General features: G+C 36.0%; 1 protein-coding gene across 16 annotated transcripts in view; it reads left to right on the forward strand.

Annotated features, from left to right (window-relative positions):
* Positions 1-24,756, forward strand: part of TBC1D5 (TBC1 domain family member 5) — a 611,040-nt gene that overhangs the window by 160,996 nt on the left and 425,288 nt on the right. Inside the window, exon 1 of one of the 16 annotated variants that reach the window (XM_043966958.1) lies at positions 17,610-17,666. The exons of the other annotated variants lie outside the window; for them this stretch is intronic. The gene's annotated coding sequence lies outside the window, so the exon portion shown is untranslated. Of the gene's footprint in view, positions 1-17,609; positions 17,667-24,756 lie in introns of those variants that run through there. 16 annotated transcript variants of the gene reach the window in all.

Consider the following 24,756-nt stretch of genomic DNA (forward strand, 5'->3'; position numbering starts at 1 on the left):
ATGATGATTAAGCATGAATGGAATGAACAAATATGAGAGGACACCACACCCCCAACCTTTTTGTGGAGATCCACAGGTGTTGCACATTGCATGCGTTTTCATACTTTTTCAATGCATTGATTGGTTGTGCTGATTTTTTTTCCTTTTCTTTCCCTCCCCCCCCCCTTTAAAATTACCCTTTGGCATATAAGATTGCTTTCTTGGAGGGGAAGGAGAGGAATATTTGGGAAAAGAGAGATGATGTATGTTGTAAGGACTGTTCGCCCACATGTAGCATGGGGAGTATCCTTGTACGGCTTGCAGGGAGGTAAAATGGCTGTTTTCTCTATTTTCCCTCCCCATTTCTCCATTAGAGGAGACTTTAATTCTTGCCAGCAAGGGAAGCCAGAAGTTTGGTCACTCTACTCTCAGAGTTTTATATGTGTGTATTCATTCCCTTAAATATTATCAGTATAAGGGATTTTTTCCCCCACATTTAAGCTAACTTCCTATTGTTGTTTCATTAATTTGCGGGATGGAGGGGTAGTTCCCAAGCCCTGTATCCTCATTTCCCTTACCACTAGATACCTTTGTCCTTTTCAGAGCTCCCTCCTTCTCCCATCAGCCTTTTGGAACTCCTATTTTCCTTCAAGACTTAGCTCATGTCACCCTTTTAAAATAGTTCCACAGTGAACATACACATTGGCCATGAAACCCATTTATCCTTGTTGAATCAAACAATGGAAATCAGAGAAAGTATATCTAGGAAAATATATACCAGACAGAGAGTGAAGGAGCTCTTCCATTGGGAATGAGGTTAACTCAGAGAGAGACAGAGACAGAGACAGAGAGAGATAGAGAGAAAGACAGACAGAGACACCTAGATCTCACCCAAGTGGAAATTCCCTAAAGTCTGGGAACAGGGACGTGAAGATTGCTGGCTCCTCTCATGTTGACTTCTTCCAGAGTCTTTTCCTTCAGTAACCTGAAGTGGGGTTGGCGTCTGCCATCATCTCTCTTTAAGCTGGAAGCCAGAAGCACAAAATCAGCTGCCATCCCCAAAGAGACTCACAGAGATCAGAAGAGGCTCTTGAATTTGAAGAGGACTGAAGAGCTCTTCTCTCCTGCTCTCACCAACTCTGCCCTGCCCCTCATGCAGACACAGGGCAGTGATTTCCAATAATCAGAAGAGAATTCAAAAAAAGTGGGCTTTGAGACTCGGGTTACAAGTATAAAACCAAAGATATCAGTAAAATTTTTAAGAAAAATGGAAGTTCTGAGAGAAATCAGTCAACTACAGGGTACTTCCAGTGTGTTGTACCCAGCGTTTGAGTGAGCTTCCAGGGTGAAAAGCTTTCTGTGGCATGGTCACAAAAATCCAGAAAGGAAGGGGTGTAGAAATGCAGAGTCCAGAGGTGGCTTTACCTATAGCTCTTCCACTTGATATTGAATGGTCTTCATCATCTGGCTCCAATCAACCTTTGTGGATATATTTCTCCTTCATTCTTGTAATATATAACCAAACTTGACTCTTGTCAATTCCTTGAACTTGTCATCCTCTCACCTGCCTTTCAATGCCTTTGCCCAAGCTCTCAGTTTTTCCTAGAATGCACTCTTTCTTCCCCTTCTCTTAGAATACATATTTTTCGGGGCAGCTAGGTGGTACAGTGGATAGAGCACTGGCCCTGGAGTCAGGAGGACCTGAGTTCAAATCCAGCCTCAGACACTTAACACTTACTAGCTGTGTGACCCTAGGCAAGTCACTTAACCCCAATTGCCTCACTAAAAAAAAAACAACCAAAAAAACAAAGAATACTTATTTTCCTTCAAGGCCAAGTTCAGGGATAATGCTTTTGGTGAGGCTTTCCCCTAGTTGTTAATTCTCTCTTCTTCTACAAATTATCTCATATTTAATTATCTATGCAAATTTCATGTCACCTAGTAGAATGTAAATTTCTTGAAGACTTTTTTTGTTGTTTTATATTCCTAACACCTAACAAAATGCCTTGTACCTAGTAATCACTTACAATTCATATTGAATTAAACTGCCATGAGTCCATTCCTTTTCCCAATCTCATTGATCCCATCTGTTCAGTATCTCTAGGGCCTGTCCATTTCTCTTCCTTTCTTAACAAACTCTACATCACCTCAAATCTGGATTATGTTTAATCTGTCATTCACAGAACTGCCAAATTGAGGTAGATTGGTGTAGATATAGTATCAGGCCTGGAGTCAGGAAGATTCATCTTTCTGAGTTCAAATCTGGCTTTAGACACTTACTAGCTGTGTGACCCTGGGCAAGTCATTACACCCTGTTTGCCTTCTTCCCTCATTTGTCAAATGAGCTGGAGAAAGAAATGGCAGACCCGTGCAGTATCTTTGCCAAGAAAACCCCAAATGAAGAGTTGGAAGTGACTGAAATAACTGGATAACTACAACAACAACAAAAAGCCGAAGGAAGCTTCTGGGGTTCCTCCTTGCCTTTAGGCTAAAATACAAATGCCTCTCTTTGTCATTTAAAGGCCTTTACTCCCTGCCTCTGGAGAATCTCCCTTCTTGGGTATTCCACATCCCTGGCCATCTTGTCTGTATTTGACTTTCCTTCTCTTACCTTTGTCCTTTTCCGAGCTCCCTTCAATCTTAATTGTTCTCCCTCTTTCTCCCTTCAGCCTCTTGGAACTCCTGTTTCCCTTCAAGACTTAGCTCAAGTATCAGCCTTTTAAACATACCTTTCCTGATGACCACTATTGGAAGTGTTGTCCAGCCCCTCCCTCAAGAGCTGTGTTTTTATTTTGTATATGTTCTGTGTACATGTGTCCTACTAATATAGAATACTAATGGAGAGCAGAGACTGTCTTGTATTTATGTTCCCAACATAGAGTGCATTGCCCGGCATATAGTAGACTTTTTATTTGGACTTGTTCCATAATCTTTTCCAGCTCTGTAGTATTGTTTCTTCATGCCTACAAAGTCAATCTTACACATTTTATTCCTTTTTTTTTTTTTTTGTGAGGCAGTTGGGGTTAAGTGACTTGCCCAGGGTCACACAGCTAGTAAGTGTTAAGTGTCTGAGGCCGGATTTGAACTCAGGTCCTCCTGACTTCAGGGCTGGTGCTCTATCTACTGCACCACCTACCTGCCCCAACATTTTATTCTTAAATGCTAGTCAGAGGGTTTGATTCAGGTCTAAAGTCAGCCATCTGAGGGTCCCTCATTTACGGAGGAAACTAGTGAGATATTAGTGAAGTTTAACCCCTACCTCTGAGAGACAGGTTGTCCCCAGGTTTCCACTCGATCCCCTAGTGGTAATGACTATGCTTTTATTTTATTTTCTGTAATGCTACTAAAAGTGTCCTGCTAGCCCAGTGTAAGGCATTTTACCAGATGATCTTTCCAGGCACAGTTCTGTGTCCTGTACCTTTTAACATTGAAGATAATATTGAAAACAAAATTATAATAAACCAAATTGTATAGTATAGTTCATTCTCTCTAACCATGTCAAATGGGAATGGGACAAAATCAAAACCTAAACTATGTACAATATGTGGAATTGAGCCAAATGTAATATGAAAAGTGTTTCTTGAAATAATTCTAATTGTCAGTGCCAGGTTTAATTGAATTCTTTGGAAAATATACATTTTTAAAATTTGGGTTTAGTTGCTAACAAAAGGACCATCAGAATTTGATGGTAGAGGGAAAATTTACTTGAACTAATTATTCCTATTGAATTTCAGAAAGTGTCAGATCTGTTACAATAGTGTTTTTCAGGTATATATCATTATAGTGTCTTACTGCGGCCTTCCTTTACATTCTCCGTGCCTATTGAACCTCAGCAGGTTTGTGGTATTCTGTAACTTAATAGATATCAAATCAATAAGAATAAGAAAAAGCAGTCTTTCAAGTAAAATGATATTATTGTAGAGTTATTTAAATTGGATAGCCTCTTTAGGAAACAGTTGTCATTCCTGTAGCTGGAGTATAAAGACGTTTTTAGAAAATGTCACTGATAGTACATTACTTTTTTTTTTTCTTTTCCTGGGCAATGAGGGTTAAGTGATCTGCCCAGGGTCACACAGCTAGTGTCAAGCGTCTGAGGCTGAATTTGAACTCAGGTCCTCCTGAATACAGGGCCTCTTTTATCCACTGAGCCACCTAACTGCCCCCAATAGTACATTACTGAAAAGCTAGTGAGGCAGTTATTTATCCCCAGGATTAATACTTGCACTAGTTTATTTAAACTTATAAATAATAATCTCCTAAAACTGATGCCTTTGGTGCTGCACAGTGTTGAATTTTACTATGCTGTGGATCTCTTGCTTTTTGGTCACTGTATTCGGTATCAGCACTTCATATTTCATTTCAGTGTGGATCTATGTATAGTTCTACCTTTTAGGAATATTTTATGTCCCTCTGGTGAAATAGCTTAAAGAGTATAACTAAGGTAGAGCACAGGTGACTTGATTTTATATAGGAGTAGCTTTTTAAAAGGGAATGGTTTCTGCTGATGCTACTCTAGGATGCTTTTCAAGTGAATAGGAGACAACTGGTGCTAGGGAATGGATGAGTGAGTGGGTTAACATTTGTTTTACTGAAATTGAAAATGGGTCAAGAACTTTTTATATCTCGTATGTTGTATTTTGTTTGGGATCTGCCTTTGATCAGTCATATTACTTATATAATTTGGATGGTATGTGGGTATCCATGTTCTCCCATTGCAGTAATTTATTATTCCCTTCATTCCCACCCACTCTACTGCCCTCCCAGTTCTTTTTTTTCCTTCTATTAACAACTTAGTTGAGAAACAACTAAACTCTTCTTTATGGTTTCTTGATTAACCTTTTCCAATCCCCCACTGAGATTTATAATTCAGAAATTCCATCATTGCAAGCCTAAAGACAGAGGTGAGTTAAGTAGCAATAGCACATAACTTTAAGATAATGTGGCATGGATGGGGAGCTGACTTTGAAGCCAGGGAACTTTCCTTCAAATCCCTTTTGAAACCTGTTGTTTGAGTGACCTTTGGCAAGTCTTTTTCACTTTGGAATTTCAGTTTCAGAGGAGTTACCAACCTTTATTAGTAGAGGATGTCTCAGCCAGGAGGTCCCTATCCCAATGAAGTCAGAGGTCCAGCCCCTATCCTTATACCTGAATACCCTGAATCACTACAAACCTCCTAAAAATGTGTACATATTTTACAAAATGCATATTTTAAATAAGCTCTACCAATATGCTTCTTCTATTATATTACTATTCACTGTAGTTATACATATGCTTCATTTGTATTGATTCTCTTCTAGGTTTGTGTCTTTGACATTTTCCTTCTCCAACAATCAGTCACCTAGCAGTTGGGCATAATGTTAAACTCTTGGGATACAAAGAAAAGCAAGACAGTCCCTGCCCTTGAGGAGTTCACAGTCTAATGGGGGAGACAACAAGTAAACAAGTATTTACAAAGAAAATATCTACAGGATAAACTGGAAATAATCAACATAGGGAAGGCACTGGCACGGAAGGATTCCTGGAAAGGTTTCTCGCACCTTGTGGCTGGCACTTTGAGTCTTTAAGGAAGCCAGTAATGCTGCGGGCTGAAATAAGGAATGAAAAGAGTCCCATGTGTGGAGGACAGTTCTAAGCATGTTTCAAATTGGGAGATTGATGTTTCATGGGAGGCCAGTTTCCCTGCTTTGGATAGTAGGCATGTAAGGTATAAGAAAAGTGGAAGAACAAGAAGGAGCCAGGTTGTAATGAGCTTTAAAAGCCAAATATAGGATTTTATACTTGAACCTGGACCAGGCAATAGAGGCACTGGAATTGATTGACTAGAGGGGGTGACATGGTCAGACTTGGACTTAGGACGATCACAAGTTTTTTAGTTTTATTGATCTATGTTGTTTTTGTTGCCTTTACAGATGGCTCCTACTTCATGAATAGTGTAGTAAAGTAAAAGTCAAACAAAACCTATAGTAGTGACCTCCTCCGGAGGTTCCTATAGTACTATCTCGTCTATTTTTTAAAAGAATTAACAATTTATTGTCTCTTCTTTCTACGCCCCCCCCCACCCTACTGAAAATAAATAAGAGAAGAAAAGAAAAAGAAATTTATATGAACAATATGCATAATCAGTCAAAATAGATTCCCTTAGTAGTTGTACACAAATATATTTATGTTTGTTTATATATGTGTATATATAGACACATACATTTGTATCAATAAATATGTCTCATTCTGTACCCTAAATCAGTCACTTCTGTAACCAAAACCATATTTCATTATTGGTTCTCTAGAATCATGAATGCTCATTGTATTGATTGTAGTTCTTATAGTTTTCAAAGTTGTTTTGTATTATAGTACTGTTGTGTAAATTGTTCTCCTGGTCATTTCGTTCTTTAAAAGTTCGTGAAAGGGGCAGCTAGGTGGCACAGTGGATAGAGCACCGGCCCTGGAGTCAAGAGTGCCTGAGTTCAAATCTGGCCTCAGACACTTAATACTTACTAGCTGTGTGACCCTGGGCAAGTCACTTAACCCCAATTGCCTCACTAAAAAAACAAAAACAAAACAAAAGTTCATGAAAGTACTCAAAATTGCTTATCTTCATAATATTGATGTTGTATGTTTTTCTTCTGGTTCTGCCAATTTTACTCTACATCCATTCAAATAAATCTCTATGTTTTTAAAAATCATCTATTTCTTAATATTTTTTAGCATAACATTGTCATTCATCCATTCCTGAGTTGGTGGACTTTCAGTTTCCTTTTTTTTTGCCACCACAAGAGCTGCTAAAAATACTTTTATATTTTTCCCTCCTTTTTCCATTGATCTCTTTTGTGTATTTACCTAATAGTGCTATAATTGGGTAAAAAGGCACACAGTTTAGAAACTTTTTGTGTATAATTCCAAATTGCTTTCCAGAAAGGTTGTGCCTGTTCACGGGTCTTCTAGCATCAAGGTGCCTGTTTTCCCACAAGTCTTTTAATATTTATCACTTTTCTTTTTTGTCATCTTTGCCAATTTAATGGATATGAGGTAGAATCTCAAAATTTCCTAAATTTACATTCACTTAGTACTGGTTTGAGACAGTTAAGTGGCTCAGTAGATAGAGCACTGGACCTGGAGTCAGGAAGACTGAAGTTCATAGCCAGCCTCAGACACTAGCTGTGTGACCCTGGGCAAGTCACATAATCTCTGTTTATTTTAATACATGGGAGAAGGAAATGCCATAGTATACAGAACCATGAAGACATGGCTAAACATCTGAACATATTGGTTTGGAACATTTTTTCATGGGGATAAAATGAATTAAAATGTGAAGTACTTTGCATAAAGTATACTTAGTTGTTATTCAACATTTCAGTCATGTACAACTCTTCGTGACCCTGTTTGGGGTTTTCTTGCCAAAGACACTGTAATAGTTTGCCATCTCCTTCAGCTTCTTTTACAGATGAGAAAACTGGGGCAAACAGGGTTAAGCGACTCTCCCAGGGTCATACAGCTAGTAAGTGTCTTGAGGCCAGATTTGAACTCAAGAAGATGTCTTCCAAACTCAAAGCCAAGCACTGTATCCATTGTGGCACCTAGCAGTCCCATATACTCCATAAAACACACTGAAGCTATATAAATACTAATTATGTTTTCATACATATGTGTGTGTATATATATATATATATAGAGAGAGAGAGAGAGAGAATAGCTAGCATTCATATGTACATGTACATATACCTACACATACACGCATACATGCTACTTATTATTATGTCTATAACCCAGGCTATATTAGCTAGCATTCATATATACATGTACATACACCTACACATACACGCATACATGCTGCTTATTATTATGTCTATAACCCAGGCTATATAGCTAGCATTCATATATACATGTACATATACCTACACATACATGCATACATGCTACTTATTATTATGTCTATAACCCAGGCTATATAGCTAGCATTCATATATACATGTACATACACCTACACATACACGCATACATGCTGCTTATTATTATGTCTATAACCCAGGCTATATAGCTAGCCTGGGTTTCTTTTCTTGTGACCAGTTGCTTGTCTGACAGTTCAAGGAGGATGTCCAAGGGACATATTAAACTCAACTTGTTTAAAAGCAAACTCACATCTTTCCTCCTAAACTGTCTTCTCTTACTAAGGTCTCCATTTTTCACCAATGAACCACCATCTTTCCAGTACGCCAGCTTTATAACCTTGCTTTTGTGCTCAGTTTCTCAATCTCCCTCACCCACAGTTCCATCCAGATGGGAAATCTTTCCATTTTTACATCCATGCATCTGCATCTGACCTGATCTCTTCATTCACACAAGCACCACCTTCGTCTTTATTCTCATCATTCAGTCCTCACATAGATTACTGCAATAAGCTCCTAGTGGGGCTTCCTGCCTCATCTCAGAATTAGTCAACAATGTTTTGCTTTTTATTTACTTAGTTTATATGTATTTATTCACTTTATATTCATTCTCTATATACTTATATATGTCCTTTTTATCGCTTCTATTAGAATGTAACATTTTGGCAAGTAACGATTGTTCATTCTTTGTACTTGCGTCCATAACACCTTGCACTTTAAGTGCCCGACATTTCAACACATTGATGTTAATTGTTGATTCTCAATGGAATATTTTGTATATATAATTTCATAAATATGGGCATTCTCTATACTAATGTAATTCTGTCCAATATTTCTTTTTATTTCCTGTGATTCTCCTGGGTTTTTTTTCCCCTCATGAATTCTTTGTTTGTTTGGTTTTGGGGCAAGGCAATGAGGGTTAAGTGACTTGCCCAAGGTCACACAACTAGGGGGTGTCAAGTGTCTGAGACTGGATTTGAACTCAGGTCCTCCTGAATCCAGGGCCAGTGCTTGATCCACTGTGCCACCTAGCTACCCCCCCTCATGAATTCTTGCTAGAGGGTGTACCCCTGGAGCATTATGATTAAAATATTACAATTACTTAGCCAAATTTCCATTGGCCATCTCTATCTAGATTAATTGGTATCTCATGCCTCTGTCTAGCGCTATGATTTGATTAATCTAGTCTGTTCTCTGCTACAGACCAGTCTTGCTGAGTAAGTGGAAGCATAATTGGGGCAGCTAGGTTCCTTGGTGGATAGAGCACTGGCCCTAGAGTCAGGAGGATCTAAGTTCAAATCTGACCGCAGACACTTGACAATATTAGCCGTGTGGCCCTGGGTAAGTCACTTAACCCTGATTGCCTCAAACATGCGAGGCCATCTCTGGGCATCCTGATGTATATCTTGCCACTAGACCTAGATGGCTCTGGGGGAGAGAGTGAGTCTGGTGACTTTGTACAGCCCTCTCTCACTTAAATCCAGTACGGTACAAGTCACCTCACCTGCTGATGTCATGGTCCTCTTTGAGAATGAAGAACAAATAACAACTCTTCACACAGACACGTGACACATGAAGATATATCTTTCATGTTTATATTATACTTTCTGTTTCCCCTTTGGTGTTTTTAAGCTTCATCTACAGTCCTTTTCCTCTCATGAGATGTCTGCTACTGAAGTGATAGTCCAAAAAGGACTGGATCTCATTTGAGCTTTACAAATTTTCACAAGGTTCTTTAATTGCCAAATTTGGTGATCTTTTCTTCATTTTCATCCTTCTTGACCATTTTATTACATTTGACACGTCGATTACTCTCTTTCTGCATCCTTTCTCCTTCCTGAGTTGTCAAGAAGCTATGCTCTCCTACTTCTTCTCTGACCAGTAACAGTTCTTTTTCTTTTCCTCCTTTGTTGCATTTAACTGGATTGTATTTTTATTTATTTACTTCTATGAATAACTTCTTTGTACACTAACATATCTTTATTGTCACCTTGTAAGTAGACATTCTTTCATTCTTTGTATTTTTCTTCGCAGCATGTAACACAGTCTTCTGCCTTTGGTAGGCTTTTAGTAAGATTTGTGGATAGAAGATGGAGAAACAGAACCAGAAGCCGATTTTTCCCCCCAAATTGTCTTTTTTCTGAATTGCACGTTTGAACAATTTAGTTTGGACATAACAAATTAATATTTTAAATATAGATAGGGATAGAGATTTGACCTGTGGTTTTATTGGTGTGGGGAAATTCTGGATGAGAGAATTTCCTTTACCAATGCAAGTTGGCCCTTTCTTTGCAATTAGTAGTCCTAGAGAATTAACTTATGAACTGGAGATACTGTGACTTATCTAGTCCACTATACCATTTTCTTTCTCTTTCTCTCTCACTCAATACCAATAGAGATTCTAATTGACAAAAAGTTTAGAAATAGTTTTCATTTGGCAAAGCAGTTGCAAAGATTGCCTAAACTTATCCCAGTTTATTTGCTATAGTGCTTTATATTTTTTGTTAAATATTTGTCATTTATATGTATCACATTTTATATAAACATAACCCTGTGATGACATATACCCACCATCTCATTTTAATGAGATACTCTGCCACCCTTACTGTCTTTTTGCTCTTTGGGTGGGTATCCCTACAGAGGCAAGAGGTCTGAAGAGAGTAGGGATATTCTATTTAGAGTAAAATTTTACAAGTTAAATGTGATGTTGACAAAGTAAGAAAATGATGAATTTTTATTCAATTCTTAAACAGATATTAAATGCCTATTGTATCTAGGGATATTTTAGGCACTAAGGATATAGAGATGAAAAATAACAGACCTTGTCCTGAAGGAGGTACAATCTAACAGAGGATGGGGCTGGGATATTAACAAAAAAATTATAGTCTTCTCTACTGAGCATGGCATTAATCTTATATCCATCTCAAACAGGAAAATCTCATGTATTTTTAAAGAAAAACTATTTAATTAACTTGAAGATTGGAGGAAGTCAGTAATACAGAATACCTTCCCAAGTTGTCTGAGAATTATATTCAAATTTTAGAAATTTCCTATATATGCAAATAAGATGTGGTCATTGTGATAGTAAAGGAAAAAAACCAACCACCTACCCTTTACTAAAAATGAGACATGTAAGTTACAAAACCTTAATTTCACCTTCCCCCTCAGTTTTATAAGAGCTAATGAGCAGTGAAATTGACTATCAATTTCACCTCCTTTTTCTTGTACTGCTGCTAGTCTTCTGCAGTTGCTGCTAAACAAAGAAGAAAATTGCCTGATATCTCATAGTAGGTTGGCAAAGAAAGAATAAGAAACTGTGAATAGGTTTTAGCAAACCAGAAAACCATCGTAGAATGATGGCTATAGTTGCATTTTTGGAGAGTCAGTATTGTAACCTAGCCTCTCTATAGGGAAATTGTCATATTAAGTATGACACAGCTGAAATGTTTAAAAATACTTATTTTAGGGGGCAGCTAGGTGGTACAGTGGATAGAGCACTGGCCCTGGAGTCAGGAGTACCTGAGTTCAAATCCGGCCTCAGACACTTAACACTTACTAGCTGTGTGACCCTGGGCAAGTTACTTAACCCCCATTGCCTCACTTAAAAAAAAAAAAAAGACTAAAAATACTTATTTTATCTTAATTTCTTGGCCATGCCTATTGCAAGTTATACCCTTAATATTGTTATATTGGAGAGTTTTTTGATTTCTATAGTTGGAGAAGGGTCCCTAGAAAACATTGAGTCCAACCCTCTTTCTTTTGATCAATAAAGATTTATTATCAAAATACAGAATATACTTTATCATAGAAAAATATGAAGAATTTAAAACTAGTGAAAAATAATTTTGCCTTATATTAGATATTTCATTTATTCATGTGGCCAAGGATCACTTGCTGGGTAGTTATTTTTGAAATTTGTTATGAATATACCTAAAGCTGCTTTTATGTATTTTTCTAACTATCTTTTTATTATTGAACGATTTCCAGAAAATGAAGTATAGCTTGAGTCTGGGAGCGTGGTATGTCTAAGGCTAAAAATATAAAAGGTTGCTTAATTTAAAAGATAATGTATTGGAAAATACTTATTTTTTTCCTCATGATTTACAAGCAGATATTCCTTAAAATAGAATATGTAATTCACAAAAACAGTAGGAAGCATTTGAACTATTTATATTACTGAGGGAAAAAGCCTCAGGACATCTAGGTTGTGGTCTTGTATCTGCTTTTAACTAACTTGATTTTAGGCAGGTAACTTCAATTTTTTAGGCCTCAAATTCTTTACCTATAAATTGAGGGAGTTGAACTAGATGATTTCTAATTCAGTAGTCTGTTTGGCCTTATTGTTAGTAATGATTTTGTCAGGTTTCTTTGAATATGTTTTTATTTTCTGTAAGTTATACATGCTTTAAAAAAAAAAACCTTATATGTTAATCTCATTTCCCATTGAAGTTGCTGATTAAAGAGAATTGTGTACCAGTAGGGGTACTAAAACCTTGACGTTATTTTAATCTGATAACGAATGGGTTTAAGTTCATGTTCTTTCAGTTGTTGGCAACAAATCTAAACCTGTGTTTTTTGGATTTATGAGGATAAGTCCTGCTTTGGCAATCTTGTAGATCCTCAAGAGAATAGTTAAACAGTGATTAATCATTGTTTCTTCACTGAGTGTGCAGAAAAGAATGGGAAAGCTGCATTTCACACTTCTGAAGCAATTAATCCCCATGATCTTAGCCAGGTTTGTCTTGTAGATAAGTCGGGATACAAAACTGTACCTAATTTATCAATGTATGCATGCCATAAAGTATAAAACACACAATTTATTTCATATCATTTATAGTCAAATGTAAAAAAAGAGTGACTTTGCCATATCCAAGAGTGTTTCTTACATTACCTTCATATAAACTAAGTACCAGAGATTACAATGGGATTCCTGTTTATTGTGCACATCTGGTGCAGTCACTATGCATTTTCTCATTCACTTGCTGGCATTTTTAGTGATTGTGGCATAAATCACCTTGCTAATCAGAAACATAAGTGACGGGAAGTCATCTCCTTTTTTTGAACAATGGGAAAAAACATATGGCTTCTTAGACAGGACTTGGCTGTTATACTATTTATGTGGCATTATATTCTGTATTTAGAATTTCATATTAATTGCAATGGTTTGATTGAAAGCATCAGACACACAATGTTTATGGTCAGAGTGTTTGTTTTACTCTGCTTTTGTAATACCTACATTGCTTAGCTTTTAGAGCTAACCTGGACATAAATAAAAGGCAACGTTATTTGTCATCTATTCTGAATTTCAGTATGTTTTTTATATTAGTATTTTAAAATTAAGAATTCTTTTATAAATTTTTCTCATCATAAAGAATGGATATGTAGGTTTATAGAGATACATGATATACTGTTTTTGAATGGCAAATGCAGTTTGAAATTACATTGACTCTTTTAAAAAAACACTCTAGGCTACTGTAAAAATTACTGTTTTAATGTGCCAAAATAATTTATGATAAGCTTAATTTTTCAAGGTAGAGGAGGTAGTTATATTTTAAGATGTGCTGTATATTCATAGAATTGTTTTTTTAATTTGAACCACCTGTGTACGTGTTCCAATTAAAAAATAAAGATAAACAAAAGCTCTTTTTTGAAACTTCACTCCCCTTGCCCCCCCACCAAAAAAGAATAAGCTACTAATAGGCTGCCCTCGGTGAGTTTATTGCCATTTGTGAGAATGTTATTGCAGGTAATTTTTTTTAAGCTGGTGATTCCCAGTTTTTGCAGTTGTAATCCCTTATCATTGTTGCGTTTTCAATACCTTTCATTTCCCTCCTGTAGAATTTCCTTTCTGCTGTATATCATTTTTTACTCTTGTCATTTTATTTTGATAATTTAAGATACACTGCACTTTACAGCTTATTAAACTGATTTTTCAACAAACATCATCATTTAGCTACTCTAAATGAGTTTGTTATCTGGATCTTGAGACTACAAGATCTCCCAGATGGAGATTGTTGATCATTGAGGAATTGTAGAGAAAGGCAGAAGGAATATAGTATTGGAAACTGGTACCATGGACAAGTGAGTCTCAGTTTCCTTCTTGATAAAATGAAGGAAATTGAAATAGATGGTCTTTAAGGCCTTTCCTTGTTTCAAATACTATAATCTTATAGTTGTCTTTCAAAAAGGAAAAATAGAGCCCTAAAACCATTTAGGTTTCTGACCTTGATATCAACTATTGGTAAATTTTAGAGTTAGATATTAGTCAGGATATTAGGAAATGCTACGTGGGCAAAGAAGTAATTTCTAGGACCAAATTCATGAAGACTGACAAAGTTACAAGATTGAAACTATAGCTAACGTTTGTATCATGCTTGGTAGTATAAGAATAATTTAAATTTGTCTCCTTTACATACAGGTCACTATCTCAGTATAAGCTCCATGACTGCTCCATTGCTCAGTGAATAACAATGTATTTGAAGGCTTTGTTTGCAGAACTTAAGCTCCGCTGGGTCCCAAGAAGCTGAAGAGGCCTGTAGGGCTTAACAGAGCAGAGTAGGTATGCTATTTGAGGGTCAGATTCTTAGAGATTTGCCACTGTGTTGACTGTAGTGCACTCAATGAGTAAATTAATTTGGGCAGATCAGTCTCCAGCCATATTCCCTTCCCTCCAGTAGATCCTCATGTCTTCATGACCAAGTTGTAGAGTTGTTGTAATCTACATTCTGCAGGTGTTGCTCACATCGATGTAAATCAGAGGTTCTTGGAGTATTCATATTCGAAATAACCTCTGTTTATCAGGGAAATTAGACAGTCATAGCATGGCTTGATTTTAGCCAAGATTTTTGAAAGAGAATTTTTCATGATATTCTTGTGGAAAAGTCGTGTCAAAGAAGAATGGATTGGATAATATGGTTATGTGGCTGTGGAACTAGAGCCATAGTATTGCAAGAGTAAAATTACTGGAGTGGAAGAGCTCAGAAATCAACCATTTTTTATTAAGTTATGGTGTATGAGTGTGATGGAATATTATTGTGATATAAGAAATGATGAGGGGATGACTTCAGAGAAACTTGATGGGACTTTTTATGAGCTGGTATAGAGCAAAATGAACAGAAACAGGTGAACAATTTACATATACAATGACAGTAATGGGAACTCTTATCAGCATAGTGATCTACCATGATTCCAGAGAATTAATGATGAAACAGGTTACACACCTCCAGAAAGGTGAGAGTCCTCAATGTAGAATTAGACATGTGTATGTGTGTGTATATATACATATGCATATATTTATTTCTAGATATTTCCTTTTAGATGTCGTCAGTGAAGAATTTTCTTTTGTCGGACTTACATATTTGTAGCAGGAAATTTATTTTTCTTTTGCTCTCAATTAGGAGGGAGGATTGTTGAAAAAACTCAATTAAAAGCAAATAAAGCCATTCTAAAATAGAATTTAAGAAATGTTTTGGTAAATACTATGTTTCTCATCACCAGAGCCCTTTTAATAATAGATGGAAGAAATACTTGGTAAAGATTCTTGGTCAGATTTAGATTAAACTAAATGATTTCTGAAATTCCTTTTAACTCAGGCTCTTTTGAAAAAAGAGTCTCTCTACCCCCACCCCCACCCCCACCCCCACCCCCACCAGCTCCACTCCTATGGAGATAGCAGATCAGTAAGAGGCTATGTATTCCATCCTGTATCTCAAAAATAATTCCCAGTAAGACATAACTAAAAGTGATAAGCCATCCATCATTTGTGTGAAGACTTCCAATAAGTGGAAACCTATATGTATATATATATATATATATATATATATGAGTCTTTTTGATTTTTAGCTAAGACTGTTAAGTTTTTCTATCAAGCCTAAATATGCCTCTTGCAAATTTTACCATTCTTGTGCCTTGTTCTGGCCCTTGGAGCCAAGCAGAACAAATCTAATTGGCTACAGGATAAACCTTCAAATATGTAAAATCAGTTATCATGTCCCACTAAATGTTTTCTCTTGTGTACATTAGTCTTTCCTTGGTGGGATCATCTTATGGTATGATTTGAGGCACTTTCTATTTGTCTTCCTCTAAATGTTCTCCAGATTATCAGTGTCCTGTCAAATTCCCTAAATGGTTTATGAGAAAATTCACCTTGGTCATCATAAACTGGCACCTTCTTTCCTGCCTTGCAATGATAACATTTCTAAAAGATATTCACTGTTTATTTTCAGTATAAATATAAAGAGGAAAGTAAATAAGAGACCATTTGGTTTACATCCTAGGTTATAGGAATTAACTACTATTCTAATGTTTCTATTGAGTACATAAAATATACAAAACTATAATTGCATACTTCCTAGATCTGTCATGGACATTTGTATAAAAATCTATTAAAATGTCTTGTTAGGGTTTATTTTCTCTACTGATGAGGATTGATTTTGTCTGTAACTTTTGTATTCCATTGAGGGGGGGAATATGTGTTTTGGTTACTTGAATAATGTTCATGGAAGGCATCTTATGTGATTTAATCTTTAAAACTAATTTTGAAAGTATTACAAAAGTCTTTTTAATATGTAGATGTTTATCTAGAATATTTGTAATTTTACTAATTTTCTTAGTTTAACTTTAATACCTATTAGTAGTTACACCAATTAAACTGTCATTTTCTATTAAAGAAGTTAAAGTTGAGTTGAGTCCTGGTTTTTATTAAGATGGAAGAAACTTTAAGTTAGTGAGAAAGTATTTCAAGCTACATTGAATTATTCCAAAAATATTAAAAGTTAATCAGGCAACCAACTTACTTTAATATTGTAAGTGTCAGGGAAAGAATGTCTAAAAGATACATAGCCATTTGTCTTCTTCCCCCAAACAAACAAACCCTTTCACCTTTATTCCCTTTCTTTGGAAATTGTTTTACTACTACAGACTGATAAATTATTGATGAAATAATGAGTGGCATTCTTGGCCTTCATATCCTAAAGTAGACTGGTTAATCTTTTAATGTTAGTTTTTTTTTAATTCTTATTAGAATTGTATAATATCTAATTTGAACAGTGTGATTGCCTTTTTAAAGCAAAGTTTTACTTTTTCCTTAGATAAAAACTGAGCCATCCTGCTGCTGTTCTTTTATCCAGTGTTGTCTCCACTTAAAAATACCACAAAGGCCATAGCCTAGGTTCATTAGGTTTCAAGGATTTATAAACTAAAATAAACATACCACTTTGGTCATTGAAGCTTTATGAGTTGTTCTGAGTTCTCTAAAAAGAAAGTATCTCATACAAGCATGTTTTCAGCCAAAGTAACAGTATTAGAGGTAACCTAACAAGAGGCTAAATAGTGAATTCAGTCTGACTCTTGTTAAAAGTTTTTTAATTGGGTTCCCTCAATTTTTTTTTAAGTGAGGCAGTTGGGGTTAAATGACTTGCCCAGGGTCACACAGCTAGTAAGTGTTAAGTGTCTGAGGCTGGATTTGAACTCAGGTACTCCTGACTCCAGGGCTCTATCCACTGCGCCACCTAGCTGCCCTTCAATTTTTTACAAAGGTAAAAAAGATTAAGATAATTTGTTTTAAGACAAGAAAAAAATTGTTTAAATAAACACATTCAAAAAGTGAAGTCCTGATTGCTGACCTTTTTCCCTTTTTTTCTTTTTAGTATAATGTCTAATCTTACATATACACGCAACACGTGGACAGTTGAAAGGAATTGTGGTATCATCGATGCCGAGTCAGAGGGGATCTAGTCCAATTCCCTAATTTTACATTTGAGGACACAGCCCTGGAAAGCTCAGGCCTTTCTTCAGATTTTACTGGTAGTAAGCGTCAGAGGCAAGACCTTTATTTATTGTACTCTTGACATCTCATTATAAAGCCATTTAACTTCTCTCCTTTGAAGCTTATGTTTGTTTCTTTTAGTGGTCAGGAAATGAGCTATGGGTGCAGCTTTTTAAAAATTTTGTTCCCAAGTATATTTAAACAGCACCAGATATAAGTTTATTTTATTTTATCTTTATGAACACTGTAGATTAATATTACTAAACATTTAATTTATATTTATATTTTTCTAATAAAAATTAGATTAGAATTTACTTCCATATTGCCTCAAGTAATTTGTTCCTTATGGACTACATTGTGATCATTTATATAAATCAGTTTAAAAGTTTGTTAAGTATGCCGAATCATTGTCATTCATTTCTTTTTAATATAGCCGGCATCCAAGTAAATTCCATAAGATACACAGGTCCCAATTAGTGCAAATAACAAATCGGATGAAGTAGTTGCATTATTTGAATTTGCACCATTCAAAATTATAATTACATGTAAAATATGATAATTGGTTCTAGTCTAACACAAATATTCAATGAAACAATTTTAAAGTTATCTTTTAATATGTAATATAACAAAGCAAGCAAAAATGTTTCCCTCTTTCAAGTTTATTACAAAGTAACGGAGTAGTTATAGAGAAGAGAAATTTTTAAAAAACAGATTAAATATATTAAATATTTAATGTTAAATATGTCTACGCTGCCAATTTGTAGATTAGGTGTAAACTGAGAGTTTTTTCTCCTTAAATTTCCATACTTTGTCTGGTAGGTAGATATGGCTTTATCCATGTCTCAGCAAATTTGCACATACACATTCTCCCAGAGTGAGCCAAGGGTGGTTGAATGACCTAGGGCATTAGGTAAAGACAGTAGCATTTCAACTGTGATCTTGTTATCCATACAATAATTTTTAACAGTGGGGTTAACTTAACTTGAAAATTAGCCTTTGAAGACTACTCTAGTTATTCACACATTCTTATTAGGCCACCCAAAACCTAGGAGTAGTTAATGGTTGTTGCCTCTCAGAACACAACTATTGGCTTTAATTTAAAATCCCTTTCTGTGTTGCCTCCCAATGGAAGTGTTGAGCTGTCCTTAGACACTTAAAATCCTGAACAGATTTTTTTTCTTTCTTAAAAATGTAAGTTCTAGAAGGTGTCCACTTGCCCAATAAACCTATTTCTTCCCCATTAAAATGTTGTTGATCAGTGTTCATTGATAATTTTCTATAAAACAGAAGGTTTAACTGCTGTTTCTTCATCTACAGTGGGCACTTCTCTAGAGAGTAACATTAGGCAACTGAATCCAATTTTTAATGCGATCAAACCCCAAGCAATGACTATAGGAATGGGTTGTTTTTTTTCTTCATTGACTTAAATCAACTTAAAGCATTTTTTTGAAGGGCTGCTCTGCTAAGAGGATGTGTTTTTGATGGCAAAAAGTCAGGCATAGAGCTAAAAAATGCCCCGTTTCTATCACTTTATCTACTCTTGTATTACCTGTCAGGTTTGCAAGCCACAGAAAACAGATGGGACTTGATCTCTGTTATTTCACCTGCATGTTTTAAAACATTTTGTGCTATAGATCCAGACATTCCAACATTTGCCTGTTTGAGTTACTATGACCATACAATTCATTTACATCAAATTCTTTTTTTGCACTCCTTGTCTTTCCACCTGGAGTATTCTTCCTTTTGTCCATTTTGTTAAGGGTGTTAAAAAATATCATAATTTTTTTGTGATATGGCTCCAAGCCGCATATCACATTCACAGGCAGTGATAGGTAAGTGGAGACTGAAAATGTAGGTGTGTTAAAACTCTTGACTCATATGTGTTGCATTAATCATATAATTCATACTGAATTGAATTTTTGTATTATTTGAGTGTGACATTTTACTGAATATAGATTTTAAAATTTGAATTTAAAAATTGAACAGTCCAATTTGTACATCATCTGTGACCTACAGTTTGCTGATTTAATAGAATAGTAAATTAGTCATATTTTGGCCACCAAATTTTTGATCAGTTACATTGATTAATTATAGTTTTCATTGTGCTGTCTTGTATTTGCCACCTAAAAGTCCTTCTGATGCCTCATTGTGGCATAGAGGTATGGCAGGGGCCAGTCAGTCAGCAATCATTTACTATGTACCAGGCACTCTACTAAATTCTAGGGATACAAAAAAGGGTAAAAAAAAATAATCCTTTCACCGTAAGATTTGCCTGGTCCTACCAGGCTTGGAAGGCTTCAAATATCGGCCTGGGCGTGAACTATTAACCTTTGAACCAATCTGGCGTTATTTGTCAAGGCTTTTTGTCCATTTGGCTGAAGTATAATAAATTTGGAAAGGGCAGGAGGTGGTGTGGAGTGAAGGAGCTCAGGAATTCTAGAAATTCATTTACTAACTTCTAGAATGAATATAATTTTTTTTGAGCAGCCACTTCAATCAGTGAAAGCTCTGATTCTTGAATTCTTGAAGTATTCTATAGCTTGTGGATAGTTTGCCAAGGAAGTATAATTCATGGCGTGTTTCTTTGAGGGTCTTTCTTGTCATCTAACTGTGAGCACACATTTGCTAATAACTTAAGATTTGCAAGGCCCTATGCTAGATTTTGAGGCTGTAAAGACATGAACATAGCCTTCAAAGAAGACAAAAGCAGAGATGAGGTTAGTGCATCTCAGTACAGTTTTTTTTTTTTAATAAATAATTGGAAATGAGAGATAGAATTAGATTTGGGAAATGGTTAATAGTACGATTATGCTGAAGTGTAGACTTCATGAAAAGCAATAATGTGAAATTATACTGGAAAGGGAAATTGGAATTGGATTTGGGGGGCCTGGAAAAGCAAGGAGTTTGTATTTTATGCTGGGGGCAACAGGGAGGTATTGGAAGTTTTTCAGGAGGAAAGTGTGATTTAAGATAATTTTCTCAATTGATTATAGATTATTTTCTGTCTTATATAGAAGATGGATTGGAGTGGGTAGAGATGTAAGTAGAAACGAATTAGAGGGCTACTACAGTATGCAGGCCAGAAGTCATGACTGTCTGAATCAGGATGACTGTCAGTTGGAGTGGACTTAGCATCGCTGGGATTGGCTAGCCAGTAGTTATGAGAGGTTAAGGAAAAGGAACCTTCTGAGGTGATGACCTCAAGTGACCAAGAAAATAATTGTTTGGAGAATTAAATGGAATATATATGGTAACCATATAAGCTATTGCTACCATGACCTCCATTGAGAGGAATAGTTTCTCAGAATAAAGAGTTAGTAGTCCCTCTGCATCTCCTTTTGACAAATGAGAAAACACAGGCTAAGAGGTTCATTGATTTGCTCCATGGACTCATACTAGTAAGTATATGAATTAGGATTGAATCCAGATCTTTCTGACTCCTGAGCTACCACTTTTCCCACTAACCCACCTTACTTCTCATAAAACTTGTGATATATTTTAATAATAAGAGGCAAAGTTTATACCTAAAGACTGCCGGAGTTGCTGTCCTATGAGGCAAATTTAGAAAGTATTAATTATTTTTGTTAACCAATTTACATATATTGATTTTAATGTCATTTTAAAGTTTTGGACTTTATTATTAACTTGATTGCTTTTATATTACTAAATTCCAACCCCAAAGATAAACATGCTTACATTATTGAATACAATGCAAATTAATTTCAGCAAATGTGAGATAGTTTTTCTAACCTAATCACACCATGGATTGAATAAGTTTTACTATTACTATCCATTAGTCAATGTAAGGTATAAAATTTCAAAACTTACAGAGCTAGAAAATAATTTATCGTTTTTCTTGATACACTATTTTATTCATACAGTTCTATAAAATTAGAAATATAGGGAGTATTAGTTTAAGATTGACTTTCTTTTGGATCATTGAGTATAATTTAGAAGACAAAAGAAACACAAACTGGTTTGGTGGTTTTATCCTGATTAAATTACCATTTTTATTTAAATAGTTTGACAGTCATTATGACTTTTACATAGCAAGGTTTTCTTTGAGCCTATATGGTTAACTTTAAACAGTAAAAAACAAACTGATAGAGAAGAGAGCTGGACAGTGACCTATTTCCCCTATCGTTTTTCTCTCTTATTGACATTGTCTGTGTCTCTAAAGATTCATTGAATTAATAAAGGAGGAGGTTTCTCTGTACTAGGGAAAAGAACATTGGATTTGGAGAGAGAAGCCCCGAGTTAAATTCCCAATTCTTTCACTTACTACTTGTGTTATGACAGGTGAGTCACGTAACATCTCTAGGCAATAAGAAGGTACTATGATCCCAATAATTTCCACCAATAGAAATTTCTACCACTCTCTTGCCAACTTCAGCAGACAATAGAGGACCCCACTCCTACCTTATTGTATCCACTGTTTGACTTGCTATTATGTCTATTTCCATCTGCGGATGTGTTTTGTTGTTGTTTGGTTGGTTTTGGGGAAAACTGTGAGGATTCAACCCAGTTAGGTTGACTTCAGACTTCAGATCAGTAAGAGTAAATAATTATATTAATGGCTGGTGAAGCTTCCTAGTCAGGGAGCCATTTCTGCCTTTGCTGCTCTCTCTGATGCTTCTCTAGTCCTTTAGGCACTCTCCAAATCCATCTTCCAATCCTGAGTATTGAAATTGGCCCAAAATGAAGAGTCCGTACAATGAACTCAAAAGCAGAAATTCTTCCTTGGCCCTTCCTGTGCAGGATCCTGGGCCAGATACTTCTCTAGGATTGAGAAGGACAAATGCTGAATCGCATTTCTTTCTTTTTTTAAAGTTGTTTACTACTTTTCTCAAATTGTGATAGGAGATGCATTTAATTCCTTTCTTTTTTGGGGGGGAGGGGGTGTTAATTGAATATCTTTAATCCAACCAAAGCGTAATGTTTAGGCTCAAAAGCAATTTCTCACTTTTAGAACAAATGAATAGTGAATATATTCAAAAGTATCCATTAAATTACTTTATATTTATTTACATGTGTTTTGTACAAGGATGCAATGGAAAACAGACAGGATGAATATAAATATATTGCAGTTAAAGCTCTAACAGAGGGCTAGATTTTAAAATAGATAACTTTTTCAATCTATACACATTTATATTAATGTTCTTTGGTTTCATCATCATAGGGAACTGTGATATAGGAACTCTCTACCAAAACAAATTATAGTTCATCTGTGACTTAGTAGATAATTCTAGTTACTTAATTGCTAAAATCCATGACCTGTTCTCGGCCTTCATCCTTCTTGATCTGTTTACAGCTTTTGATAGTGGTGATCATCCCTTAATCATTAAAACTTTTTCTTCTTTTGGCTTCTCTTTATTACTGTTCTCTCTTCTTTCTCCTGCCTATCTGGGCAGTCCAGAGTTTCCTTTACTGAATTATGAATCATGTACTGCCTCATATACTATGGTATTCTTCAAGGCTTACCTAGGTTGTCTTGTCTTTTCTTTGTATGCTTTATCCAGTGATGACGGTCTTATCAGCAACAAAGATTCAGTTTTCATCTATATGCTGATGAGACACCCAGATCTATATCCAACTCTACTTTTTCTCCCAAACTCTTTTGTGGTATTTGCAATTGCCTATTAAACTTGATCTGTCTGTCTGTCTCTTCCTCAACATTTCCATATTTCCCTATTCTTGAAAAAACCATCTCACTTAATCTGACCTAGAGAAGGTTGCCTACAATATGTGCTTCCACTTTTTTCCCCTGTCATTTCTTAACTCTTTGCAATATGACTTTTGACTTCATCATTCAACCCAAATGCCTCTCTTTAAAATCACTAATGATCTCTTCTTTGCCAAATCTAATACCCTATTCTCCATTCTCATCTTTCTTCACCTCTGTAGCCTTTGTCACAGTTGCTTATCCTCTGCTTCTTGATACTTTTTTCTCTCCAGGTTTTCAGGACACTGCTCTTTTCTGGCTCTCCTGCTTCTCTGATCAGTCCTTTGTGTTCCTCACTAGATCTTCCAAATCATAGCCCCAACCCTGGGGGTCCCAGAGGGCTCTGTCCTGGGTACTCTTCTTCTTTCCTTTATAGAGTATTTCACTTGGTGGTCTTAGTGGCTCCTGTGGTTTCAGTGATCATCTCTATGCAAATGACTCTCTGAACTACTTGTGCAGCCTAACTTCAGTCTTTCATCTCCAAGTGGTTAGTATATATCTCAGACTGGAGACTCTTAAATTCTACATCTTTCTAGTTGTCTTTCACCTTAGTCCCTTCTCCATACTCTATGATAGTGTTATTTGTGTGTATGTGTGTATACTAGAGAGAGACAGAGATAGATTGACATTCAGTTAGTTATCTATGTCGAAATGGTAATTGAATCTGGGAACTGAAGAGATCAGCCAAGGATCAGAGTAGAGAATAGAGGGAGAAGAGAAAGGCAAAAGAAAGCTTTTAGGGGCCTCGGATGGATTAGTCAGCAAGATTGGAGGACTAACTGCAGACAGTAATGTGAAAGTGTATACACACACACACACACACACACACACACACACAATTTTTCACTCTCACATCTATTTGCCCAAGCTGAGTAACAGAAAAGCTGTACAGCATTGTATCCTGTTATAATCATTACCTGTGTTTAAGGGTCGTATAGTTAGAACAATTTAACAATTTGGTGAAAATTTTCTACTTTGTAGTCAACTATTTTATAAGAATGATTCACATTGGGGTTTATTGTGTCAGAAGTAAATTCTGTTTTTCATTTCTGCCTTTATGCCCAAGGTGTTTAACAGTGCCTTGCACACAGCAGTTGATTAATGAGTGCTAATTGAACTGGAGAGTGATGCTTAGAGCTTACCCAGATGAAGCCCCTTGTCTGACAGATAAGGAAGAGGCTTGGAAAGGTTTAAATGACTTAGTCATGTCATATAGGTATTAAGTGGCACAGTTCGGGTTCCAAATCAGTGCCCTTTCCACCGTGGCACAGACTCCTTATGTGTATACAGTTATGGGAGAGAGAATTGAGCTCACTCTGTGCTCTTCTTCCCCATCTTCGATGGTACAGAGAAGAAGCCCGTTGGTAGCTGTGGGAAAGAACTGGGGTGGGGGAGAGATCAGAGGAAGA

The sequence above is a fragment of the Dromiciops gliroides genome, chromosome 5 (assembly GCF_019393635.1).
Source record: "Dromiciops gliroides isolate mDroGli1 chromosome 5, mDroGli1.pri, whole genome shotgun sequence".
Taxonomy (NCBI): domain Eukaryota; kingdom Metazoa; phylum Chordata; class Mammalia; order Microbiotheria; family Microbiotheriidae; genus Dromiciops; species Dromiciops gliroides.